At 41.5% G+C, this 27,453-nt stretch overlaps 1 long non-coding RNA gene across 1 annotated transcript in view; it reads left to right on the top strand.

The window, feature by feature from the left end:
- The window catches only part of LOC115574339 (uncharacterized), a 118,349-nt gene that overhangs the window by 18,223 nt on the left and 72,673 nt on the right, over positions 1 to 27,453 (top strand). The window contains exon 2 of the long non-coding RNA XR_003982469.1: positions 3,797 to 4,003. This is a non-coding gene — a long non-coding RNA (uncharacterized LOC115574339). The remainder of the gene's footprint in view (positions 1 to 3,796; positions 4,004 to 27,453) is intronic.

Here is a 27,453-nt window from a genome sequence, read left to right as displayed (position 1 = left end):
AAATGAAAAAAACAAACTATTCTAACTATTAAAATACATTAAAACTTTGGACTTTGGTAGCCTCGAGTGTTCCTGTAGGGTTGGGTGAGAGAAAAACAACCAACGTTGAAGATTGAGATAGAAAAACTAAGCTTGAGCTGTAAAATAAATGCATTCTTTTGACCCAGGCACGATGCCAGGTTTTCAGTTTTGGGCGAGCCAAAATAATTCATCGGTTGGTCCTTTTCATTACAGAAGTTAATTTTCTATTCGCCTTCGTTTGACGGTTTCTGGCTGATGGTGGAAGCTTTTTTGGCAAAAACACTTTCATCGCTGAAATTACATTGCTCATCATTTACAGGCGGCGGTTTATAACAAGCAGCACATGTGTGTATGTTGCTCAAATCGTATGAAAGTCAAACTGAATATTTTATCTGTAACCACATTTTCACTACCATCCTGTTTGAATGACATTAACTGGATAGACATTTGTTTAAGTTGACTGCAGGGAGAGACGGAGAGACTACTGGGTGAGCGAGAATGACTTTAAACAAGAGAGAGACACACTGCGCTGTCATTTCATAAGCCCGTCTCAAAAGAAAACTGTCTATATGCGTTCAAGGCAAAACAGAGACAATAAAGTCAGGCAGGAATCTTCACATTTGTCACTGTTAGGACAAGGGGACCCAAAGGCGAGACGCTGAGGCAGGGAGACGTAACAAAAAGTGAGATTTTATTAACATAAAAAGCCGAAGTTTCCAAAAAAATCTAAGTCAGGCAATGAAAAGGAGGAATCCAAAAGCACCCAAAACAACTAAACTTAGTAGGATAAAGCAGGAAAAATGTGAGGATAAAGCAGGACTGACATGAGGAGAGAAAAACAGACAAGCTGCTTAAGAGAGATGGAATGACACAGACTTACAGTGCATACACTTATTTATAAGAAATAAGAGTTAAGTGCATGTTCTCCTGGGCGTGAGGGACAGGCCCCACACACAGCGAGGTCCGACCACGACATTAAAATTCTAATAGCTTGCAATTAAAGCTCTGTTAAGCGGTCTGAAAGGCACAATTTGCCATCACTATTGATTACTTGCATTACTGAGAACTGTTTGTACAAATACAAATATCTTTCATATACATTACAAAGTACCTCTACACGAGAGGCGGAAGAAAGCCGGGCCGGCGAAATGACTAAATGTCGTCTTCTCCATGTTGTGTTTGAGCGAGCACATCCACGTGAACACCGCCGTGACAAAAAACCACTGTCTGCAGTTACAACACTTTATGATAGTTTTTTTTGTTCACATTCCCTCTAAAATAGGCGTCAACTCAACTCCGCTGTTTATTTCTGTTGAGTCGAGAATCGATACGTTCTCTTGACGTCCACTTTTTAATTTTGTTGCCACACAGAATGGACTCAGCCTCAGCTTAGGTTTTTCACATTTTTCCTTTCTTTTTTCCCCCCTCTTATGTCGTCCTGTCTCTGAAGACTTGGCTCAAAGGTAAAGAACAAACACAGTCACAAAAAGAGGCCTACTTAAAAATTCACACTTGTGTTCTTTTGTCTGTGGACCCCAATAACACTCAGTCATGCTGTGGTCCTTGCCAGTGGGCTCCACTTCACACGCCGGCTGCCATGTGCAATGGAAGCTCGTGATGAATGCGGTGGCACTGTTTTTTTTTGTATTCACAGTCCAGAGTGGCTGGCTTGTAGACATTTATTTTTTTATTTTTTTATCTGACTCCAAGATGGATTCTTGAAAGTGTTGCAGTGTGTTTGCTCTTCTTACATTATGAATATGTTTTTCAGGTGAGTGTGTGTGTGTGTGTGTGTGTGTGTAGGGGATTGTATGAGCTCGGCTGCATCTGTAATACCCTCGCTTTGTGGCTGTTTGCTCAGTTTTTTTGCTTTACCTGCGTAAGATTAGTTTGAATTTTTTTGAATTTCTGTGCAGGGATGTGTTAGACACCCGCCGTCTTTTCTCTCTCCTCATCCCCACATATGTCTTTTTTCCTGCCCTCCATCCCTCCTCCCCCCTCTCCGTCAGCCCCCCCTGTTTTCGTCTCTCCATGATATTTCCTCGCCGTGTGGTGGCTGTCATGCATTTTGCTGTTGCACTGTCAGTTCAGCCGGTCTGCGGCCTATGCCACTGTATGCATATGCAATTTAATTACTGATGCTCCCCACTGACAGCAGGTTCAGCTCTGTACGGATCTCTGCCTCCTTCTAATATCCCAGGAGATATTGTCTTGTGTGGTGCAGAATGCTTGAATGTGCATGTGTGTTTGTTTGTGTGTGTGCAGCAGTGCAGATTGTGTTCTCAGGGCAGGTTGGGTTTTGCTGTGCATATTTCTGTGTATGTATCTGTACAGTTTATTGTCATGGTTGTCATCATGGCCATGTCAAAAATACATACGGTAGATTGTCAGACCCATACATGCCATATAGAACACAGTGTGTGTGGGATTTAGTGGAATCTGTCAGTGAGGCTGCAAACTGCAACCAAATGAATACCCCTCCCCTCCCCCTCCTCTGCCAAACCTATAGGAGAATGAGAATGTCCCCAAAACGCAAACTGTAACCAACTGAATACCCCTCTCCTTACCCTCCTCTTCCAAGTGTGAATGATAGCAATAAGTTGCACGAAAAAAAGTAAAAACATAAAAGATTAAAAATAAAACAACGTGGATAAAGCCAAAAAATGCAAAACGGCTTATCTAGAGCCAGTGTTTGGTTTGTCCATTCCAGGCTACTGTACATACATGGTGGTACAACATGGCAGACTCTCTGGAGGTTGACCTGCTGCCTCTGTAGATATGAAAAGCTCATTCTATGGTAACAAAAACACAATGATTCTTATTTTCAGTGAAATAACTAAAGATAACAATAATGAAAAACATAGTTATGAATATTATATTACATTTCTGCTAGGAGCCTCCCCATAAAGCCTACACTCTCGACCGTTAATCTTGTGGTTCTCAACTTTTAAGAGTCAAGACCAAAAAAATATTTAAAAAAAATATCATACTTGCAAATTTAGCTTTCAGTTTGGGCATTTCCATTTAGGCTTTTGCATTTTAAAGGTCTTTTTCCCCATTTACCAACTTTTTCTCACATTTTTGAATTATCATTTTAAATTTTAAATCTGTGTTTTCAATTTCCTTTTTCAGGTTCTAGTTTTTCCTGCCTGATTATTCCCAGTGGTTCAGTAACATTATAAAGTTGTCCTCAGTTGTATTTCGTGTTAAATGCTTTTTAGCAAATATTAACATGTCAAAATGCAAATATAAGATGGTGAACATGGTAAACATTATACCTGCTGGACACCAACATTGCCGTTAGCATAACATTATCATTTAGTAGATCAGCTTTACAAGTAGAGCCTGGCTACAGACTCTTAAGTCGTTTTTCCTTCTATTGATCAATGGAAACACATATGTTGGGGTACTTTGTACAAAAGAGATAACACGTCTTTTGAAATCACTTGTGCTCGGGATATCACGGCTCATGAATTTTGTCTGTCCATTTGAGCGGAGCATGACGGAGAGGCTGAAAGAGAGCAGGCACATTGAATAAAGTGGCACTCGCTGAGGGACGGTCCTAATCTCTGCATACACAGGCAGGTCGTTGCTCGACAGACAGCCGAGGCGAAAGGCGAAATTAAACTTGAACAGTTGTACTTGTTGGCGACGGCATCCATTTGCATTTAAATATGTTTGACCTTCCAGCAGCGAGGCCCTGCTTCATAGGACTGGTTGGCAGTAATTACGCCCAATTACAAGTATCTGTTTCGCCTTTTCTTTTAATTCTCAGGTCGCCCATGCGTGAGGAGGAGGACCTGTTTGAGAGCCTGTCATTTAAAAACAGGCAAATTACAGACTACCTTGGTGAACGGAATATTCTGCCTCGCTTTTTCTTACACAAAGGCGCTCAAGGCAAGCCCATCAGCAAACCAGAAAGTATTGGTTTCGTATAGTCACATCAGCCCTATCGAATGGAGCCTGGAGGACTTTCAGAAGGGTGAGTGTGTTTTCTGGTTATAATTCTTGAGTTGTGCTCATATGCTGCGGGTTGAATAATTAAATACAGATCAATATATACCCTCCTAGCTATGCCCCCCCCCTTCCACCTCTATATCCAAAACCTCAACTTGATCTCACCTATCCATCAAAAGTGCAATCTCTGTCCAAAGCACTTGGGCTGATTTAGTTTTGAGGAAAAAGGTAACACAAGAACACCTATCTCTAATGCAATATGTATATCTTTAAACGTCAGACACGGGGTTGCAGTGAAGAGCGAACGCACACAAAGAACTGTTAACCAACTCATCAAACCCGGAGAAGTATTTAAATCATGCCAGTTTATTTACAGGTCATGTAGATCGGAGTGCTCCGAATGTACTTTTGGGCAATGACTTGTTTTTTTTCCTCCAGTGGACAATGGTATTTTCATGTGAGCACAGCGCAGTCATTAACACATCGCCCACTCGAGGTAGTTTGGTGATGGAAACAAATGAACCTCTCTCAGCAGGAGTCAACAAATTACTGACTGACTTGGCTGGGTGCTGTGGGGCAGACAGAAGGCAGAGGTACACAGACAGAATGGATATCTTTGGAATGTGCTGTATCAAACGATGATCTATGGAAAATCCAATACCCATCAGCTATTATTTGCAGCTAGTTTTTGTGAGGTCCCCCTGTAGAGTCGACAGAATGTCGGTCAGTTCCACCTCTCCGGTCCAGAGTTAAAAATCTCAAGTACTACTGGAAGAACAACAGCGATGATGCAGCGATAGACATTCCCAGAGCATTAATCAGAGTCCTACAGACTCTGGGCGATCCCCTGACTTGTCATTTAGAACAGGCATGAAATTGACACTTGTGGTTTGAATGGAAAAGTTCATCCATAAAAGGAAATTCAGTCATTATCTCCTCACACAGATGCTGATGGAAGGTCGGGTCAACTCCTGTTGTCCTCTGTCAATTTCTGGAGCTTCATAGCAAAACTGCGTTGCAGAATCCTTCTTAAGCAACTGAAATTAAGACTTGTTATAAAACATGAAAAAACAAACATGAAAAGGCTCAGTTCAGTTTGTACAGCATAATCCAAGTCTCTGAGGGCGAGAGACCCCAAATTAAGATAACAGACATAATTTACAACCTTTTATAAACTAGACCCCCCAGACTATGTGCTGAGACCCTATTTGTACTGTTGCTGAAGTTTGGTGCTGTTCTGAGCATTATTTGTGGCTTTTTGGTGGCGGTTTATATTTGGATCCATTTACTGCAGTGTATTGTTGTCGTGCGGTTGTTTCTGAGGTTGATAAAACTCTGTAAATTAGCGGTCTGCTAACTTGATCTCTCAAGAGGGAGTCCAACACAGTTTCATGGTGTGTTAGACCATGGATTAAACTTACACCGGAATATCCCTTTAACAGATGGGACATCAGCCAAACAAAAAAAAAAATGGTTTCTGTCATTTGATGCGTCTTCAAGTGCTTATTTCTCTGAAACGTTTCGACCCTCAATCACAGAACCTGCCTCCAAATGACGTCATCAGCGGGAGATGGCAGATGATTTTATCCTGGAGGAGGTGGAGATGTGTCATCCATCTTTATATACAGCCAACAGATAAACATTTTATTAAGCACACCTCAGCATCGTCATTCTGAGCATCAGTACTCATGTCATGTTCTACTGCTAATTCTCATTGAAAGTTTATCAATTCATAATTAGTGTCAGTTAGTATTCAACCAAATTTTGACTGAGTGCTGTTTTATACGACTTGTCAGTTTGGATTAATTAGTACATTTTAGATGTCAGGTGAGTGTTTCATCATCATCAGCTCTGCCTCCAGGCCCCCTTTCTGTTCAACACAGCTTCATCACTGCACCTGTGTCGGTTTGGTTTTCATTTTGGTCTTGAATTAATACTGTTTTTTCTTCAGTCCGACACCAGCTAATGATGGAGATGTTGTATTAATAGTGCTTTTCATTAGCCTCGACACAGCTAATGTCTCAGCTCGTTTCATTCTTGCTTTTGTTGTCATTAACACTCCACCAGCTAATGACTCAATCACTTTTGACTGTGATTTTTGCATTCAATTCCCATTTCATTCTTTCTTTAGGGGATGACCACGACTTTGGGTTTAAGTGTAGTTTTTATTTATCTCCATTAACAAAATAGTTTGGGTTTTTTTTACACGTTGTGTCTCTCTGCCGGTTGTTTCATGAATCATGTGCGCTCTCTATGTTTTCCACACCACACACTTGATCCTTTTTTAAACTGCTACCATTTTGTTTGGGTTAGAGGGGTTTCAATCAAAACCCAATTATAGTCACATTCACAGACACACTCACTCACTCTCTCTCACACACACACACACACACATGCACACAACAGAATGAAAATCCTCTGGCCTATAGTTATTGGATTCTTCGCCCTAAACTGTACAGCGTATCATCAGCTGTATAAATATTTTTCATTATATCAAATAATTGACTAGAATCTGTTGAGCTGTCTGTACTTCGCCCCCTCACCTGGGGATTGTCATTTCATTTGGTGGCTTTTTCTGTGGGCATTTATGTGCCTGTGAATGTGTGTGTGTGTGTGTGTGTGTGTGTGTTTGTGAAGGTGTGTGCTCACAAACAGAAAAGCAGCAGAGATAGCTGATCTTCCCATTTCCTCATGTAAATAGAATCCTGGTTTCGGGTTTTCAAGGCTTTTCTGAAAAGCTTGAAGGGATCAGCGGCTGATATCCTTCAGATTTTGCACACCCACACACACGTAAGCACAGGTGCCTACTCACAATCAGTTTAACGTCGATCTTTTGACTCCAGCTCTATGGGTCGAAAGGGGCCACCTGGAAAAATCACTCAAAATACTCAAAACAAAGCAGGGGGAGCATTTATCAGCGGAGTGACTGCCAGTTGCAGCTAACAGCTAGCTGCTATTAGCTTGTTAGCTCAGGCTAGCTGGTTACTATGCTGACTTCAGTAGATTTCTCTGCAACACAATCAATCTACATCACATAATGTCAAAAATTGGGATTTCTTTACATTCTTTTAGTACATTTTTCACAGAATCAATGCAAATTCTTCAAAATTGACCTTTACGAAGGTGCAATATGTACCAACGAGTTCAAAGATTTACCAAAATCCTCAACAGACTGTGAACAAACAGTGCTGATATTATGTCAAAGACTTCTACATACTTTGTTGAAGAGATATCTGCTGAATTTAGCATGCTAACCAGCTAACCCCAGGCTCGAAAACCTCCTTCTCCTAGCGGTCCAAAGGTCTTATGCTAGTGGTGTGAACACCAGCACTCCCCCTGGTAGTCTAGCTGGCTGGCTGCACGGCTAACTGAGCTAACAAGCACATGGTAGCTAAAGTCATGGATGTAATAAAAAGATTACAATTGGCAGCTAACCTAGTAAAACACTGCCCCCTATTTGTCGTGATGAATTTAAGGTGGACAATTCTAATGTATTGCACCTTCAAGGTTGAATTTACGCCTGATTGTTGGTCCCAAACAGGACCTCTGTTGCTCACACATGCGTTTTATGGCGCGTTAGATGCCGCGGCTATTAGCAGTAATTATGAGGCAGTGAGCAGAGGGCCCATTCATTTGTTACTTACACACCACGGAGTACAGACAAACAGAGCACAAAGGGAGGGAGAGCGAAGAGGCAGCACTGTTATTCTGAATGACACACAAGGCTTCATAGTTTGAGAAATTTTCAGCTCGAGTGCGTTCGTGTTTGTCCTTGCCCCCATCTGACAGCAGTGATTGACAGTTCAGAAACGGCCGAGGTGGGAGAGAAGCGAGGTAGGTATTGAGGAATGTGAGAGCAAATGTGTGACAAAGAGAAAAGGCAGGCATTTAGATGGCTGTGAATGCCATACAGTAAGCGTCGACATTACAACAAGGCAGAAAGAAGAATCTTTGCATCTATTTCTACTGGTGACCAAGAAAGTCCCCCTATGATATAATACAATAAAAAGTGAAACAAGAGATCGATAATGGGGGGTTTGACCACAAGAGAGGAATGAAAACATCTCCTCTAAGAACAAACAAGACTAGAGTGAAATTTATGATGACAAGGAAAAACAAAACAGCCGCGGATAAAGGAAAATCTAATTGACAGCACGAAAACACCACGGCGGAAAATAATAAGATCCATGAAATGACCAGAGATATAAACAATAATGAAAGTAGCCCCGATGCAGACAAACGCTGCAAATCCTCGGGGAGGATTGTGTGGTAATGAGTGGCTTTCATGTGAGTGGTGTGTACGTGTGGAAAATAATGGTTTCAATATGTACAGTGAGGAACGACAAACACTTGCTCGTCAGAGTGATTACTGTCAAAAATATCTCGAAAACCTACGAGTACATTTCAAAAGTGTCTGAGCAGATTATGGCAAGAAAATCTAGATTGTGTTTATTATATAAATTCCTAAAGTAGAGAGTCAAAAATCTGTCTTGCTTTGTTGATGTTGTGCCGAGACTCTTCAATCCTGAGTCGCATGTTTGGAACATGTTAAGAAAACTGATTCCGGACGAGGAAACAGCTGCAGAAGATTTCAAGGATGACATTTATATTTCCCATCTGAGGCCACGTTGTTCTCCAATTGGTTTGACCAGAGAAGTGCTTATTTTCAATGACACTGACAAACATCTTTTACTCTGACCTTCAAGTCATTACAGAGGCAGTTTCTACAAAGCAACGGCCAAGACAGAAATCTCTCCGGCGAAAATGTTTTCAGTTGAAATGAAGAAGGACTGAGTGTTACTTCCAAGAGGTACTTGTTTTCGTATGTCTGGCTGGTTGCACTGCTGAGATATCCATTTATGAAGAATAAATTCATGTTATAATAAACTTCATTTGATATACAGGAGGACTGCATCAAGTCGATTTCTTAGAAAAACTAAAATGACACTTAGTAGAGTGCCTTACATTCATTCAAGCCTAATGAGCATCAAACCGGATATCACTCAATGGTCGCTTTATTTGGAGGAATAGATTGTTCTTTTAAATTTTTTAGCAAAATCCTTGCACCCCAAAAGGTTGAAATACACTCCATCTCACAATATTAAAGCAAGAGTGAGAATCAGCACCAAAAGTGAGTGGAGTCTACTGTGCACTGAGACCCATCCTCCATCCAAGTCTCATGGGAATGTGTTCAGAAGTTTTTGTGTAATCCTGCTGACAAACCAACCAATGAACTAACAAACTCATCTCACAGACATTGTGGAGACATAAACCTTATTGGTGGAGATACTAAATAAAAACAGGCACATTTAAATAGCTTAAATGGCGATCAAATGAGTTACAAGAAGAAGGGGTAATAAATAACATGAACAGTTGTGCTTAGAGCAATAAGATATGTATAAAGGATAGAATCATCAGACAGTGCCAGCTGGTTAAAATTGAAGCTGAATAAATAATAAAATAAGTTCACAGATGTTGCATCTCTTGTAGCCTGGAGTAGAGAGTTCTATACGTTTGATGCATAGCTCAAAAAGGCCAGTGAGGGAAAGTACATTTACTCAAGTACTATACTATACATGTGTTTTTCCATTTTCTGCTAGTTTATACTTCCAATTCTCTACATTTTAGAGTCAAATTATATCAATTAAATATTGGTTTAAAACAAAAAAAAGAGCAGATGCTGGAAAGATGTGATTTGATTATTTCCAGGTCAATGATTGGCTGACACCTAGAATACAGTCTACATACGTGTAAATATATGCATTTTTTACTTGATACGCCATCACTTTCAACATCAGATACTTAAAGATTGGTGTATCAAGTCGGTTTCTTTAAGTTTCTTTCAATGTCTCAGAGGGTCTCAGGACAGAGGATGTTGTTCACCAGATTGTAAAGCTCGCTGAGGCAATGCGATTGTGAGTTTGGGCTATAAAAATAAAACCGAGTTGAATGAAATTTTATTTCCCACATCTACCGACAAGTCTAGTGGCTTTACACACTGCTGGTCTTGACAAATGATATTGGTTAGCACCAGCACCAGCAACTATCCTAAATACTTCTGCACTCACACAACGTTGCTTTTAAATTTGATACAGTAGATTCACTTATAAGAATCTAGTGATAGCAGACAAAAATGTGAACGCCAATTAAAAAAAATGTATAAAAGAATTGCAAATGTAAATAGGTAAATAATTGTAACAGACAAAATTAAAGCAATTTTATTTCTATAATGCTCAAACAGTTTTCAAAAGGGGTGGTCTGAAGATGCCATTTCAAGGTGGCGACAGATGATGGATGTGTACACAGCGCCAAGAATGCTATAGGGAATAACCTCAAGCTAATTTGTTTCATGCAAATCTGGAAATATGAATAATGTTGAGCAAGAATAATTTTGTACCATTTAAATGCATGAACAGATCCCTCCACGCTCCATTTCTTCACACTGTAATCCACGCTCAAGTGTCCTCATAGCTGCGAGCAAGCCTGCCTCCACCTTCCTTCTCATGTTTTTATTTACTGGTGTCAGTGTGAGGAGTTAAAATCTGCAATTTGCTCAAAATTATACAGAAATATCTATTCCGTTCAGTGGTAAGTACACAGAAATCTGGCCTCATTGTGTTCTAATTGCCTCATTGGTGGAAGGGTCAAGAAATGAATAGGTCAGACTGTATTTACGGGCTTTTTCTTTTGTGTTTCACAATCAAAAAGGTTACCACTCTAGACAGTGTTAGTAGCTTGTTTTCTCTAATAAAATATTACCCTGTGATAATTTGTTGATATTGTTCACTGGATCACACAACCCCATACACAGTTTAAACGCAACAACTACAATTAAGGCACAACATATCTTGTGTTTGTAATGGAGACCAGCAGTATATCTGTACAGCTTTCTGTACCGTTTTCATAAACCGCGTAATAATAGAAGAAACATTATTGACCTTTGACTTTATTCAGACTCAAGCATTTCCAAGTAGTTTTTCAGAAGAAAAAGAAAAGCTCACAAAATATTTTATTACAATTCAAACAAAATACGCTCATATACATCAGCTTTTTACCTGGTAATACAATTTTTGGTAGCTGTTTACAATAAAAAGTTTCTAGTTATTCGGGTGAAGTGAGGAATGTTTTGTGAATTAACCTGATAATGAATTAATCATTTTGAGTTACTAAAGTACAGACCGGGAGATGTTCCTGATTAACTCTGAATTCACCTGAGTAACAAAAGTAGTAACTCATTAACTACTAACTACATAATCATTAATGTTTTTGTGCCTCAAAAGTGTTTTTTCTTTTTCCGTCTCCATTATGCTTGTGGATCCTCTTCTGTGTGCTCCCATCACGTGCAAGTGCCTAGTTTTATTTAAACACCTGACTTCTTATCATCATCATGAAGTAATAAGGTACTACTGGCTAGTTACTAGTTAGTTACGACTCAGTATGATGTATAATTATTAATTTGCTTTACTCTAAATAAAGATTAACTAAGGATGAAAAGCAAGGATGTATTTTTTTTGCGGCTGGAGCACTCTCAATCAAAACTAAACAAAAGACACATGTAGTGTGGCATCATGGGAGTTGTTGTCTTCATTGTTGAGCAACCATTATTGCTGATGAAAATCTGTCTACGTCACTCAGGCAGAAGTGTTTATGGACGAGGTAATGCTTTAAAGTTTTATTCCCTTATGTTTAGTCCCGTTTGCTGACTTCCTTCCTCACTCTGACTCTCCTGGAAGTTATGGCAAAACACGAATCGAACATGAATCGCATCTTATCCCGAGTAAAATGACACATTTCTCTAGATTTGAGCATTGTTTATAACATAGCATAACATTTTCTATAATGTAGGAACACAACTGAACAAAATAACAACAAAGGTCTAGTTGTTCTTAGAGAAATGTTGCATATTATGTCTTCAAGCAACTAATAATTCCTCACTCATTTGTGTGACTCAGTGGCTGGTTAATCAGGAACAAATCGGTGATTCACTTATGCTCATGTACTAATCATTACAAAATGATTCACTGATTTACTGCCCAGTCTGTTCTCTGGCAACCTATCATTATCTATTGAATCACTCATTAATAATTTAATGATCAGGTCATTCTTTTTCTATTGTTTGGTTTAGGCAAAGTGCTTTTCCCTTTAGTAGACCAGCATCTTGTTTTTGCCATTTTGAATCTTTATACAACTTTGCTTTTCTACGATCTTGCTGAAAATGCTTTTTTGAATGATTTAAAACTTCACCGAGTTAGACTTGAAACTTAGAAAATGTACATTTAGAAGGAGGTATAATGCAGCACAGCGAAGGACGAGGCAGACGGACGGAGAGGCAGGAGCGAGATAACAGATGATTAATAATCATCAGACAGACTTGTTAAAAATGAGGGCAGCACTGTATATAACCACATTACTGCTGGCTTTTGTCTCACAATCTGTCACTTGAAAGGACATTTTTATTATGACAGAGCATTCAATTTTTATTGTTTTAAAAAAATTAATATTAAATATATCTGTTGTCTCTTTTTTCCTCTGTTGCTCTTGAGTGCGTGTGTGCACGAGAATGTGTGTTCTCGCAAAGCAATTCACTCTGTCCAGTAATTCTCATTCCATTTTCCTGGAAAGATTGAAGGCTTCAAAGAGTATTTTTTACTCGAGTTGCGTGAACACAGCCACAAACATGTGCATAAAAAGCTTGCATGTAGACGGGGGGGGGGGATGTCTCTTTTATGAATTGCGTCTACACGGTTTGTATCTGATTTACTATCTCCTGAGAGGCCCATCGCAGAGAACAAAGAACTGAACAGAACACTACGTATACTATTAATGAAAGAAAAACATAGTGTAGGGAGGGGGATGCTACCTCGACAATACTCTGTGTGTATTTGCGCTGTAGGTATCAATAAACACAGGACAGGAGAAAGGGAAAAAGGTTTTGCCCTGGGGGTGTGTGTATAAGGGTGAGCCCATGTAGTGCGTGAGTGTATATTTAGTTGATTTTCTTTTACAAAAACAACCTAAATAAGGTGTCAGAAATTGTTTTTTTTTTTTTTCCTGCAGTTGAAAATACATCTGTCCACTCCAGTTATGTTTTGTGTCACAGGGGTATATTCTGTGTGAGTGTATTGTGTCATTTGGTTTTATGTACTGTACTTTCTGTATATTTGTGTTAAGGACCCCCTTGAAAACGAGATGGTTCATCTCAAGGGGTTTATCCTTCTAATAAACTTCCATAAACTTCCATTCTGTGTTGGTTTTTTTTTTTGGATTCTTCCTGAATTTTTATGTTTTATTAAAAATTCTGATCTAATATACCCATGAACAGTTTTAAAAAACAACAATTTTGAATAGCACTTAGATTTGATTTGATTTGTTCTAAAAATAGAACCAGTAAAGGCGGAATTTACTCTTTGGTGCATGAAGTCCAGTGGACAGTGAATATTTTCCAGCACATCCTCACACCAAAACGACTGAATAGGTTGATAGTCAAGCATCTCTGAAAACAACATATGTCGCTGTTCCCACAGTTACATGAGCGTTGCAGTGTAACAGCAAGACACCTGAAGCTACTAGACCGTCGACGTAGGCTCATTGCTTGGTTACGTTTAGGCATCTACTTTATTTGGAATCCCTACATTACTTCTGTCACTAATGTTTAGGTGTGAACTTGTGATTCAATTACAAAAATAAAAATAAACTTTTGGTTTCACACTTTACATGAACAGCGGTTTCCTGAATCAAAGTCCCATGGTTGTTTAACCGACGGCCCATCCCACATCCCAGTTCTTCTCACCTATACGGATTTTGTGCTTTTCACACTGCTTCTCCTCACTTCCTCCTTTCACGCTGTAATAATAACCACAGCCACTAGAAGTCACTGCCCAACAACAAATGTAAATCTGTGCTGTAATGAACTAATTTCTGACCTATGGGGGCGATTTTTTGATGAGGTCAGGCTCGTACTTCAAGTCACAGAAAAGATGTACAAGAAAAATGTGTATAATCTGAAAAAATCATCTCTTATTTAGTTGAATTTTTATTTTGTACAGTTGATGCCTGGTGTTCACCGCAGTGGACATTTATATAACCCCTTCAAAATAAGATATTTTAAAAAATTAACTGCGCCATTCCTCATTTTTACAGAGTACAAAAAAAATAGATAATAATAATTACTTGTGGTTTAATTATTTATGCACACTCACTTCCTGCCATGTGTGAGTATGTGTGTTTACTCCGGCCACTTGATCCAAGGCTTCCCACATCGTTAACTGTGGAAGGGAGCGAAGACACTGCAAAAGGACTCTTACAAGTGCTCATTGTTTTCCCCCTTCTCCTTGTCTCTTTGTACATACACACACACACACACACACACGCACACACACCCACACACACAGCTGTACTTAGGCAGCGCTGAGGTGATCACTTATTCACAAGCAGCTCCTCATTGAACCTACTCCTGCTACTCTCTTCACTGCCGAGAGGGCCAGAGAGGGGAAGGTAACGGGGGGGTGTGGATGCGGGGATGGAGGCCGCCGTGGAAGAGGAGATGATGAAGATAACGTGCAGAGATTTGGAAGAGGATGGGTAGGGGTTGGGGTGTGAAAGGAAGACAAGAGGAAGAGGAGCGAGAAAAGAGGTTACAGGGGTTGCTGCTACATCCAGGATGATGAAAATTAAAATGAGGATTAGAAAGACAGGGGAGGGCAGAGAGACAGAGGGGGAGGAGGAGAGGTGTCACAAGAATGCCCTCACCTTCCTTCTCTCCGTGTCAAGTAATATTTCCTTTCTCTCTTTCTCTCTCTCTCTCTCTCTTCCCCCTCCCTCCCTCTGCGGTGAAAGAAAACCTGCAGTCTGTTTGCTGGTCATGCCCTCAGCGCCTGATGCTCATCCTACTGAAGCATTACATTAACTGAGGACTCTCTGTGTTTATGTGTGTGTGTGTGTGTGTGTGCGCGTGTGTGTGTGTGTGTGTGTGTGAGTGAGTGAGTGAGTGAGAGAGAGAGAGAGAGAGAGAGAGAGAGAGAGAGAGAGAGAGAGAGAGCTGTGAGGGGGTTTAAGTCAGACGGAGGATTTCTTCCTTCATGGGCACAGATCTGGGAACGGCTTTCCCCTTAAACCAAATCCTTATTCTAACCATCCGAGCGGAAACGGAACTACAGACTTACAGTCGGCGTGTACAAGCAGCCTCGGCCTCAGGCTGTGGGAAGCAGCTGACACACACACACACACACATACATGTGACCGCGTTCCCTTTTCTATATCAGCAGGTCCTAACTTTGATGTTATTTTTCTCATGGTTGGCCACTCCGGCTGCTCGCCTTGCCTGGCAACTTAAGCCTTTTGTGTCATTTCGCGGCTGCACGGTGTGTGTGCGTCATCTGTGCGTACGGCAAAACAACTTGAGGAAGATTAGCGTCCCACCACAGCGTTAAGCATTTTTCCTCCGCCCACATTAACCAGTTTACATCTACATCCAGCAAAGAGTTGGTCAGTGTGAACATTCGGCAGACGCTTGAACGCACCACAGCACACAGAAATGTGTTGTGTTTAGCGAGAGCGGGGCGGTCAGACTACGTGGGCACTGGCCTCTCCCGTCTCTTTTATCAGCACCGCATGGCCGGAACCATCTTTCACTGTCATCATTAATACAGATAACGCTTTCCTCCATATCATCTTTGACTTCAGCACCATTAACGGGCGGAAATGTGAGGCGTTCAAATTTGCATGTGCAACGCGAGCTCGACGCAAAAAAAAAAAAAAACACACACATTCCTGGCTTTCATGTACATGTCAATACCCTCGCTCACGCTCGCGCTGATGTCTTAATGTGAGTGAGCGTACGTCTGGTGTGTTTCTGTGTGTATCTGCTGGGGGAGCTGGTGTGATGTGCGAGGGGGGGGAGGCTGACCTTTGGGCGTGCCGATAACAGATGAATAGTTCATTAGGGTGCCGAGGCGCCAGCTGACGGTCACATTCTCAAACAGTGGACAGGCGCTCTGAAGAGACCAATTAGGATTGATCATCAGCTCCCATTAGCGTTGTTATACCCACGACGTGGCGCGGTTGCTTAATGAGAAGAGCCACAGGAGAGATGAGAGGATAAATGAAAGAGAGATACAGTCTATCAGAGTCCGTTGGGAAGAGGTCTCCAAAAGCTTCCTCCATGTGATATCTCATTCTGTCACGTACGTGTAGCGGGTGACGGGGAAGGAGGCGATCGACTTCACTTGTGATTCTTTTACCCCGGTCACTTTTTTGTGATGGAGATTATAGAAACGACTGGAGGTGCTGTTTTGCTTCCAACCATTGACGCCCATTTGAATGTGTTCTTTGAATGTTGTTTTCAAAAGTCCCTCAACAAGGTAGTGTGCGCTTGTGTTATGGCCTTCAGTTTTAATTAGTTCAACTTTATTTAAAAATGGTCCTTTCTCGTGGTTTAGCAGTCGGCTCCAAGTAATTTTATATCCGTGAGTCTCAGCTGATATTTCTTTCAAAAAAGAAGTCAGTCAGGGACACAAGGCGCCGACTCGTTTTTTTAGCTTAATCTGGCCGTCAGCACTGTCGTAATTTAATTCAGTAGTTTTTATATTAACAAACAGCCTTGTGGGCTGGACAGGAACTTTAGAGTTATTCTGTTTGGAAATGTATGACTTCTGATTCCACTACATTTCTATGAGATTTCCCATTACTTATTAAGTGCGATGAGCCATACACTGTCAAGTCAAGGTCAGTGCTTGTTGCATTTGAACAAAACATTTGAACTTGTTTCTTGGTAATGATGGTTACGGCAGATAAAGATGACGGTTCCTCACCACCGGAGCACTTATGGCCATATTTAAAGTCCATGTTTTTGACCTGAGAAACATGTCAGGTCAGTATTTTAAATGCAGATGTCTTTGCTCACAGCAGTTGCAGTTTTTATGCTGGGGTTTGGTCAAATTAAAGGATTTTATATGTCAGTATTTTAAATGTCAAGCGAAGGCGGTGCATTAACGTCAATGGATTGAAATATGTAGGTGAATAGGTTAAAAACTAAAGGTGAGCTTGAAGTCCAAAGGCAAAAAGGCTGGAAACAAAACAGTTGCAACCCAAGAGCAAGCTAAGCACAACTCAAAAACAAGAGAAGGTACAAACCAGTGTAACAGGCAGCAAATGCAGGCAAATCATGATGGGAGGACAGAATCAGGGAGCAGACAGGAAACAGGAGATGCAGGAGACACAAGTACAAAACAGACAAACCAACGAAGAGTGAAGGGAAAACACAGGCAATGATTAACTAATGGAACCCAGGTGTGCACAGAAAAAGGGCGGGAAAACAGACAAAGGCAGGAAGTGGAAGGTAAAACATGACACATAAGGAAACTTTCAAAACAGGGAATCACAAAACTAAAAACCCAAAAACCATGATGGAAAATCTTTTTTAAATATGAGATTGTCGTCTAGTGTCTTGTCAGAATCCTTCCTGCTTGTACCTCTTTACCAGCTATTTTCTAACAGTCTCTCATCATCGGCACTGATGATTGAACCAGGGGTGTTACACATCCATCCAAGTCAATTGCCAGCCATCTAACATTGAACATGTTCTTCTGGGTTTTCAAAAATAACCCACATATCCTGAAGAGACCAATTTGAGGCACTTAGCATGCCACGGGGAAATGGCATAAGGGCCATAATGAAGATGAATAATGTGATGCGTTTGTCCTCCATCTCTGAATCAAAGTCCATCCCATATTCGAGTGGTCCTGCGGCATTTTTGCATTAAAATGTAAAAACACATCACACTAGGCTGTACTGTTTTTATACCATATTTTAAGAAGACCAAAGCATGCCTCGCAGCTACCCTTGGATAATTCAGTTAGCATGCCAGTGGCGATATATACACAAGGAGTGGAAAGAAAGAAAAAAGAGAAACTGTCTTTGAATGTCTTCTATGAAAGGGGGGAAAACGTCAAAACACTAATGCAGATGTGACAGGTTTTTCATTTTCACATCATCGTGCGTGACACCCGGAGCACTCACCAGGAGTAAATTATCAAGTAATCAATGTGTGTGATTGTGTGTGTGTGTGTGTGTGTGTGTGTGTGTGTGTGTGGGGGGGGGGGGGGGGGGGGGGTGCTGTGTGACTTTTGATGAGTGTTAGGCCTGTCTTTATTGCTCCCTCTGCCCTTTGGCCTCCCCCTCCCTCTCTCTCGCTCCCTCTTCCACCCCACCTCCTTCCGTCCTCTCCGGAGTTACGGAGACGGATCCGAGTGGCACGGCTTATCCAGGGCATACCGGAGCAGCTCTTTGGATCATCAGCCTCTGTGGCGCTAAGACCCGGAGATGAGGAGCGAGAGGGGAGAGACTTTAGACTTTAGCTTTCTCCTCTTTCCTGCACAATAGAAAGCTATTATTCCCTCCTGTGCTTTGTTCTTTTGTTCCCCCTAATGGTGAGCACTCATGGATCCCACGTCTGCTCTTTTGACTCTGAGAGGCGACTTTGACACCTATTGATTTCGGTCTTAAACAAAAAAGACGGAAGAAATATTCTGCTTTGCCGGCATTATGGTGTCCAAATAAGTGTTTTTGCTTTTTTTGCCAAGATACCCCAAACTGTGAAAGCTGCGGGAATCCTATTTTACAGTCACAAGCTGCACATTTAATATTTTAAAGGTTAAAAACAAATGTAAAAAGGCGTTTAGCACCGTGATACAAGTAAATACAAAATGTAGGTCATGTGATTTTTTTCAAAGCTATGATTTTCCTTTCATTCAAGCTCTTCCCTCATAGAACAATCAATAAATTATGAACGGCTCATGTGTTAAATAATTGAATATACTCTGTCCGATTTGACTTTCACCTAATCACTCCCGTTTCAGACTGTCGACTGTCTCGTGTTTCTACGTCTGTCTCAACACTTCCATTCCAATTTATTTCACCGGTGGATGGAAGTAAAGGAGAGCTGGTATTTGTCAGTGAGAATAAAGCATTTCTTAGAACCGTTGTGATCCAGGAGAGTGCTCAAAACAAAACGTGTAGACAAAAGGTTTTAGACAAAAACGGGTTGAGGTGAACGACAAAGTGACATTTTGCAGTCTGAGTGAAAGTAATTGCTTGTGACTCTCACCCAAACTTTAAAATGGCCACTTTGAACATTCATTGAATCACAGTCCTGATTTTTAACTTTTAGGGGTTTAAAGGGTTTTAAGCTAGCAGGTAGAGATTCGGAGTAACGTTCAGGGGACAAGTCAGCCGGACATCTGACTGTTTAAAACAATAAACACTCAGGCTTGTAGAACAGAGATACAACTACAAACAGTGATGCTGTATTACAAACTTGCTGTTTCCTGTGAGTTTCCTGAGCGTCTGAGGGCAATTTGAATCCAGAGCATGAATGGCGGACTCCACCACCAACAATCTCTTTTTCCTATTTATTTAAGGAATGCGTGCAATTTATATTAAAGGTGGAATATGGAATATGAGCTGAATGCCGCCATCTAGTGTCTCAAGATCATAGTCGCGACAACAAAAAGGTAATTCCAGCGGTCGGGTTGCCAGGTTTGGACAGGGCAGGAGGATTGAGCCGCCTCCGTTTCCTCCGTTTACTGGGTGTTGAGGTCGATGGGTCACGATCAGTATTCTCATATCTAGGATCAACGTGATATAATGAAAATAAGTATAGCAGAGGAGTTTGACCGACAGGTAACGTTAGCTAAGTTAGCAAGCAAGTTAGCTTACCGATCCAGGAGAAAGTTCGCCATTTCCGCGTGTGTTTTGATGCCGTGGAAATCCTTTACCTGAGTCCATTGAGCGTATGCTTCACCAATATTTACTCTGGTTTTTGCTCTTCTCCGGTCACTCAGCTGCTGGGACAGATAACGCACCGTTCGCTGGGGCTCTGAAGAGCTTGCAGACTCCGCCATTTTACCCAGTGTCAGCCTAGCTGTGCCGAGCTTTGCCGAGCATTGCCGAGGTTGCGAAATTGGCAACCCGCAATGCCGGCCGCTATTTGGCTGGTACGATGTAAACAGGAAGTCATTGTCGAACCCGTCAAAATTTCTTAAATTATTTATTTCAGACTAAATATAATTTTCAAGGAAACGCATTACTTTTAATCTGCGCCCCTCTAAACGCCCCGTGGATGTATTATTTTTGAAAAAATATAGCTTTTTATAAGCATATTACATATTCAACCTTTAAGTGCAATTTATTGTTGTGACTGACACAGCTGGTGCTGTTTTGTTTTATTCCGTTTATTTTATTGTATCTTGGAGGCATTAATGTGCATTTGAGTCCAGCACAAATTTCCCTATGGGGACAATAAAGTACATCATATTGTATTGTACCGTAACAGTAATGGAAAAGTAGTGTACTTCGAAAAACTAAAGAAAAAAAAAAATCGGATTCCAATAATCAGAAAAAATTATGAATTTCAGATCTATTAATCAACTGAGTATACATACAATATATACATACATGCAGGATAAATAAATAAATCATTTACTTTTACTTTTGATAGTTTAGTACATTTAATATTAGAGTATGACTTTTGGACACTTTTTTTATGTAATTAATACAGATAATAACTTTAATGTGGCAATGTGTAAAGATAAGTTCACTCCAGACAAATAGGGGGCAGCATATCACCACAGTCACTGACAGTTGTTTTGGTTGTAGGTATTAGCTGGCGTTAGCGAGTTGACTCAGTTAGCCTTGCAGCTAGTAGCCTTATTAGTTGAGTGGAATCTGCCTGGACCAGAGCTTGAAGACACTTTTGGTAAAAGACAAAAATGTACATTCAGACATTGTACGGTTGTATTTTCTTTTTACTTTTCTTGACATTTTGTGAGTATATCTTTTTAGACTAAAGAAGCGAAGGGAGCTTACAAAAATGTTGACGGTTTTAGACTAAAATTGTTTTACACCTTTAAACAACAAGATTGGTGCATATGTTGCTTAGTGTTCACCTCAATGTGGCCGGATTATGGAATTAGCTCCTACTTTCAAATTTTTCTTGATGTCAGACACTGACTATTGTTCCGGCTTATCCCATAGTGTTGTGATGGTTTTGGTCAATTAATCAAACCATGCAACTGTTTTCTGTTTTGTATCTTATTCGTAGGAACAGTTAAGAAAACTGTGATATATGTAAACACAGTGTGTGTTTTCTATTTTTAATACACGTGTTCATACATTATTCTCACATGTCTCGGTTTCTTCCTAAATGCTTTAAAGATGCTGCCGTTTAATTTCCTGCCCGAGTCCACACATTTTCAGCCGCACGTCCTGAAATAATGTGAGTTCTCTTAAATCTGCACGCCCGTTTTGGACATGTCTCAGGTATCACACTTGGCAATAAAGCTAGTCCATTACATGTTGGGCGCCCTCTGCTCGTCTGCTGGGTCACCTGGAGGTTTGCTTCTGGTTTCCTTTTTTTACAAGAGAGACAGAGAGAGATAACCCCCTAACGATGCAAGAGTCCTAATTAATTTTTCATATTAGTTACTTTTTAAATCTAACTCTAGCCAATAGGCCCTGGGCGGTGCTTTGAATGTGCGCACTAATGTTTTTATGCTCTCCCTCACCACTGGCTATGATTTAATAACATCTTCCTCAGTGCTATGTCCAGGGCTTTTATTTCTTTTCTTTTTTTTTATTAGAGAGCCTTAATTAGCTACAACTTAGAGCCCCTCGTCTCGATCTCTACGCTCCACTCGCCCTCCCTCTCTCCGTTTCTTGCGGCCAGAAGACAACCACCGCCTGTCACTCTTCTTCTCTCTCTCCCCTCCGCTTGCAACTTGTTTTCGTCCTCCTCGCACCCTCTAGTCACTCACACATATAGGAAATGACACGTCCCCGGGCCTTGGGGGAATTCAAAAAGTCTGGGCCATGTCTGCGCGTCTGTGTTTGTCCGCATGCATGAGCGTGTTCGGTTGCTGTGTCGAGGGCCAATCTGATATTCACATGTCCTCTCTTTAACCTGCACACGTAACATACCACGAGGGACGGCTACGATAGAAACAGCAGAAAATAAGACCCACATGCAGCCTTGTGAAAAAGAAACTGATGCATCTTAAACTTGGTAAACACTTCCCTTGCAGGGAGTTTGCAGCCTGTGGACGCCGGGAGGGGGGAGGAGGCAGGAGGGAGGACGGAGGAGAGAGACAAACACAAGAACAAACATAAACAGACAGACGAGCAGACAGACGGGGCCGTGAGAGAGATATTCTCTGCAAGCTCTTGTTCTTACAGCCGGATTTGCTGAGAATGCACCTTTTTTCTAGTCGTCCAATACAGACGAGGCCATATTAAAGTATGAGATTGTGTGTGTGTGTGTGTGTGTGCGCATACGTGCGTGTTTGACTAAGCAGCTGCAGATTAGTGGAAGTAATGGCACCATGTTGTGGTAATAGAAGGAGTAAAGCCGTACAGCGGAGCAATATCCGAGCTGGAATGGAAAACAGGGCCGAGAGAGGCTGCATGTGGGCGTCAATGTGTGTGGGAGAGAAAAAGAAGCATGAGTGTGTGTTACTGTAGCTCGCCTATATGTATGAGTCATGTGTCACGTGTTGAATAACCCTTTACGTCCCACTGAAACACGCTCAGAGTAATCAGGGTGACTGTCAGAACAGCCAAGGTCCCAATCCACTTGGCTATGACTTGATTAGGATGATTGTAGATGATAAACGGGCACGCACGCACACACACACACACACACACACACACGAACATGCGCGCACACACACACACACAAGCTGATTGCATCTACTGAAAAACAATCACTCCCTATAGCCGAGCCACTTCGCGCGCCGGTGGAAGAATAGGGGGAAGATTACCAGTCGAAGAGGGCAGCCTGCAATCTTGTAGTGCAAGAAAGGCTTTCGGCCTAATTTGAAATAATTCTAATTTAGCATGGGTCTTGTGGACAGCGTGTATTATCCCACCATGCCATTGTGCCTGGAGAACTCTCCACTAATCAGGATTTGAGTAAAGTGTGTGGCTGCCCGCGCAAACCCGGGTGAATGAAGGAGCGGAGCTATTTTGGCCCGAAAAAAATGGTTCCTCGGCCAATAACGGCGTCGCTCCTCAAGGCGGTCTGAATCACAGTCGAGGAGCATGTTGACCGGGCTTTGGAGTTTGCATGAACAGGAAGTTTTAGTCTCTTTGCCACACAGAGTTTCTTGACTGAAGGTTGATTTTGGGACAGATTAGATTTACCGCATCAAAGCCGAATTTCTGTGGGTTTTATATCTTGAAGAGGTGCAACATGAAAGAGCTTCTTCTTTATCTCTCTCTCTCTGTCTCTTCGTTCTGCAATGCTCTCTGTGGAGAAAAAGTCACCCCTAAGATCCTTTACTAAAGTAAAACCACAACACAACCATGTAAAAAAAAAAAAACCTCCTGCAAACAAACTTTACTAAAGCTAGGGTCGGTAAGAATGTAGAATCCAGCAAGAGCAAGCTTTGGCCCTCGCCCTGGAGCCGCTCCACCAGTGCACCATGTGTTAGCGGCTATGCTAAAGTTAGCTTTGTTCATCAAGCTCTCTCAGCTTTTTTAGTCTAATAAAAACGTGAAAAGACAACTCTGTCAAAAGCCACGATGACGTAAACTCAAGCAGAATGGGTGTGTACTTTGTGCTACGCGGTTAGCATGATTAACATGGCTATAGTGGGCTACTCACAGCTGTCAGGCTAGTTAGCTTTGGGAAAATGTTGCAGCATTTTCTCTTTTTTTAGTCATGTGCGATTATTTTTCCAATAGCTTGAGCAATACATCTCCCTAACCTGTTGAGAGATTTACAAAATGCTTCTAGAATAATTTAACAACCGTAGGTTTAATCCTGCAATAACTGATTTTTGCCACTTGGGGATAACGCGCACGTGTTGATTTTAACATTTCAAGTTTTTTCAGCTTCCATGGCAAACAGTTAGCAAACAGCTTTTTTACTTGGGGTGTGCATTGGCACTGCCCTCACAATTCGATTTGATTACGATTCACCAGGTAACGATTCGATTCAATTCGATTCTACGATGCATTGCGATGCATCAAAATTCTACTGCACACAAGGCAAACTTTTCATCAGTCATGAGGCAATACAAGCAGTCAGATATTGAACAACAGATTTTATTGGCTGCTACGTGTGTATTATCACTCTCCTGTTTCCCCAGGTGTTCCCCTCTGTTAATCCAAACCCGCGGACAGTTTATAATCATATAGATGCTGTTAACATGTGTAGTGATTGAGATCCTGACCCACCAAACATCCTGGAAAGTGACGAAGTTAAGTTTTTCGCGTTAAATTACATAATTATACATAATCACCATCAGGAAACAGGACGCTGTCTGACTCTGTCACTCGCGGGGACGGAGGCTGTTTTCTGGGGGAAAGTTCCCTGCAGTCTCGGTCAGGAGGGCTGACGGTCGCTGTGATTTATTTTCGTCACAAACACTCGGTGAATTAAAGTTTTTTGGCGGTGACAGACGCTGTTTTTTACCAAAATTGTGAGGAAGAGTCGGGAGGACAGGCGGAGGACAGACGCTTCTCCATGTACAGCTGTGGTATTTGTCTTTCTCATATAAGTTGCCAAAGACAGTTACAGTTACTACGTTACTGTTGTTCGGTCCTGTAACGTTGCTTTGTGGGGCATTTCTCTGTATTTAGTTGAGTGAAGGACCTGTGCAGTTATCAGACTGCACGACCGACACGCCCTCGCTCTGCGCCTCCGGATTATCCGTTCACACTGGGACGGCTCATCAATAATGCGGCCCTGATGTTGTTGTTATGCAAGCTAGTGCTGCCGCTTAGCATGTAGCTACAGGCTGCGCATGTCATTGCAACGTTGCTCCGAAAATGCCCCAGAAGTAATTGAAACTTCACAACTTTATTGTCCACTCAAGGCCAGAAAATTAACAGTGACATAATCGATTATGGCACGTTGCCGCATCGATGCTGAATCGTGCATGCCCCGCATTGCGATGCATCGCCGAATCGATTATTGTTGACACCACTATTTTTTACACATTGACTTTGGGAATGAAAAGTCCAACTTTCTCTCTTTACACTCCGTTTTTGGTCTCTACCAGCTCCTGAGGGGAAACACTGGTTCATTAGCTGCTAGCTTCACTTTGTCTGTTCTCCACACGTGTGTGTAAATTGGCTTTTGAAGGACAGCTATGAATATGAAGGTCTAGGCTGAGGGAAGCTGCAAATTCAGGTCGCTGCTTCAGCAATTTGTAAGTAGCACTTCACTGTTGTAGCTGCTACGGGTGCAACTAGTTTTAAGTGGTGGCTCAGTGAATGGAGTCGCTTTTCTATAGTGCTTTTAGATTCTACCGACCGCTCAAAACGCTTTACAACACCTGTCACATTGACTCATTCACAAACACATTCATACACCGCTGGCAGAGGTGTAGGTTTGGGGTTCATGCTTGTTTAACTGGACGACCCGCTTCACCCTCCTGAGCCACAGCCACACAGTAGCAAGATGATTAACGGGACAAGGAACAAGAATGAAATGTTCTACTACACATATTACTTCAATTCTGTGGGGGGGCTAGTCTCTAGATCCTAAGAGAGCTTTACGTCTTTGGGCCCCGGACAAGTAATTAAATGAATCCATCTGGAGTGGAAATGTCTCTCTGGCGGAACTTCCAACGGCGTACAGTGTATAGACGTCTGAAATCAGTGACAAGGAGATGTCTTTTGGAAGATTTGTGAGGATTAAAATCTAAAAGGCAACTATGGTTGTCAAATGAATGCAGTGAAAGAAGAGAATACATCATTTTCCTTAAAAGCAATAGAGTTGATGTACGAGGCAGCAACAAAAATGCAACAAATAATCAATTGAAGTGAAAGAACTCTTAAATTGCACTTAGCTACTTTCAATCACACACACACACGCACACACACAGAAAGACAGTGAGCGTCCCGCAGTATTATTATTCAAAAGGTTCTGTCTTGGCTCTTATCTCCAGCCACAGCAGCGGGATGGGCTTTAGAGGAGGTTTATTTGCAGGAGAGAGAGAAAAAAAGTATGGACTTAGTTTTGAAGGACCTCTGTCGCCCGTCGACAGTTTCTCCCCGACGAGACAGAAACAGCACAACGCAGAAGGAAACAGCTTATATCAGCTAAAGATTCTGCTGAATTGAAAATGAAAAGCGGGAAAAAAATGTATTGAAATACATCTAATCCTCCGACTGGTCATCTCCTTTTTTTTTTTTTTTCCTGTCTCTCTCACGGGACGATTGACTCGCTTACCTCATTTCCTCCAATATATCACCTTCTTACCTCATCAGCGGCCACAGGTGGAACATTACCGTTAACATCTTTTGCCCAGAGCCCCATTTCTCTCATCACTCATCACCATCCCTCCCCAGAAGTCCAAACTCCATCCCCCCCTTTCTCCTCGTCTCCGGCCAACACACAGTTGCAGCTAAGGCCATTTTGACCTACTTCTACACAATACCCCCTTCCAGTCGCCCCTCCGCCGTCCCCGCTCTTTTTTTTTACTTTGTCTCTCACAGGCAACCGGCCTCTCTTTGCAGATGCAGTGAAGTTCGCGAGGAGGAAACACTCATGGGGGAAGTCAGTGTTCCCCTGTGTCTGAATGCCTGAGAGGTAACCTATTTAGGAACAGAGAAAGAAAAAGAGAGAGAGAGAGAGAGAGGAGGGATGGTGGCAGTGCGGTTGAATATCAATTCTGTTCCAGTTTATTAGGTCAAAAGCATTTACTCTACAGAAAAGGGAAAAAATAAAAAATAAATAAACGAGGCATGTTCACTTCTTTTTCCATTTTTTTTTTCTTTTCACCACACTGCAGTTGTGGAGAGTATGTGGATGTTTTCAAGATTTATAGCAAAATCAATACCAGTACATGGATCACATTCAGTGACCCCAAACAGAAAGATGAGAGTACATCGGCAGGGGCCTTCCCCCGGCTGCCGAGTCTCGCTTTACATCAAAACATACCCTGCGCAAGCATTTTTTTTTTTATATACAGCCAAAAAAAAGTGAAGATTGAATCGCTGAATGTTCACTGCGCTGTTACTACTCTTGTATGATTTGATGGGCTGCACCTTTAGAATACAATCTGTTCCATACCTCATACAATATCTATTTTAGCAAGTCATTTAATCTAGAATTTACTCAGTTCATTTTCTCCTATATGGAAGAAAAATAATGTCAGTAGGTTGAGTTATTTACAATCGTTCCAGTCAGCGCATTGCCCACAGAGACGGCCGGGCCACTGTGAAGGTCCGGCGAACGTATGTGAACACATGCATCACGCCTTTACGTAATATCAACCAGGACTGAGAGGTTACTTTAAAAATGATGGTTACTCACCACTGTAGTCAGTAAAGTAATCCAAGTATCATAATAAGAAAGTAATGGAACTTGATTACTTTTCGGACCTAAATATGAAACATAAGCAAACAAATACGAGAAAAATGTCAACAAGATTACTTTTAATTATTGTGTGTTTTCATGTGTGCTCATGT

Source organism: Sparus aurata, chromosome 22 (assembly GCF_900880675.1).
Source record: "Sparus aurata chromosome 22, fSpaAur1.1, whole genome shotgun sequence".
NCBI lineage: Eukaryota > Metazoa > Chordata > Actinopteri > Spariformes > Sparidae > Sparus > Sparus aurata.
Note: the sequence above shows the minus strand (reverse complement) of the source record. Positions and strands in the feature narration are given on the sequence as shown.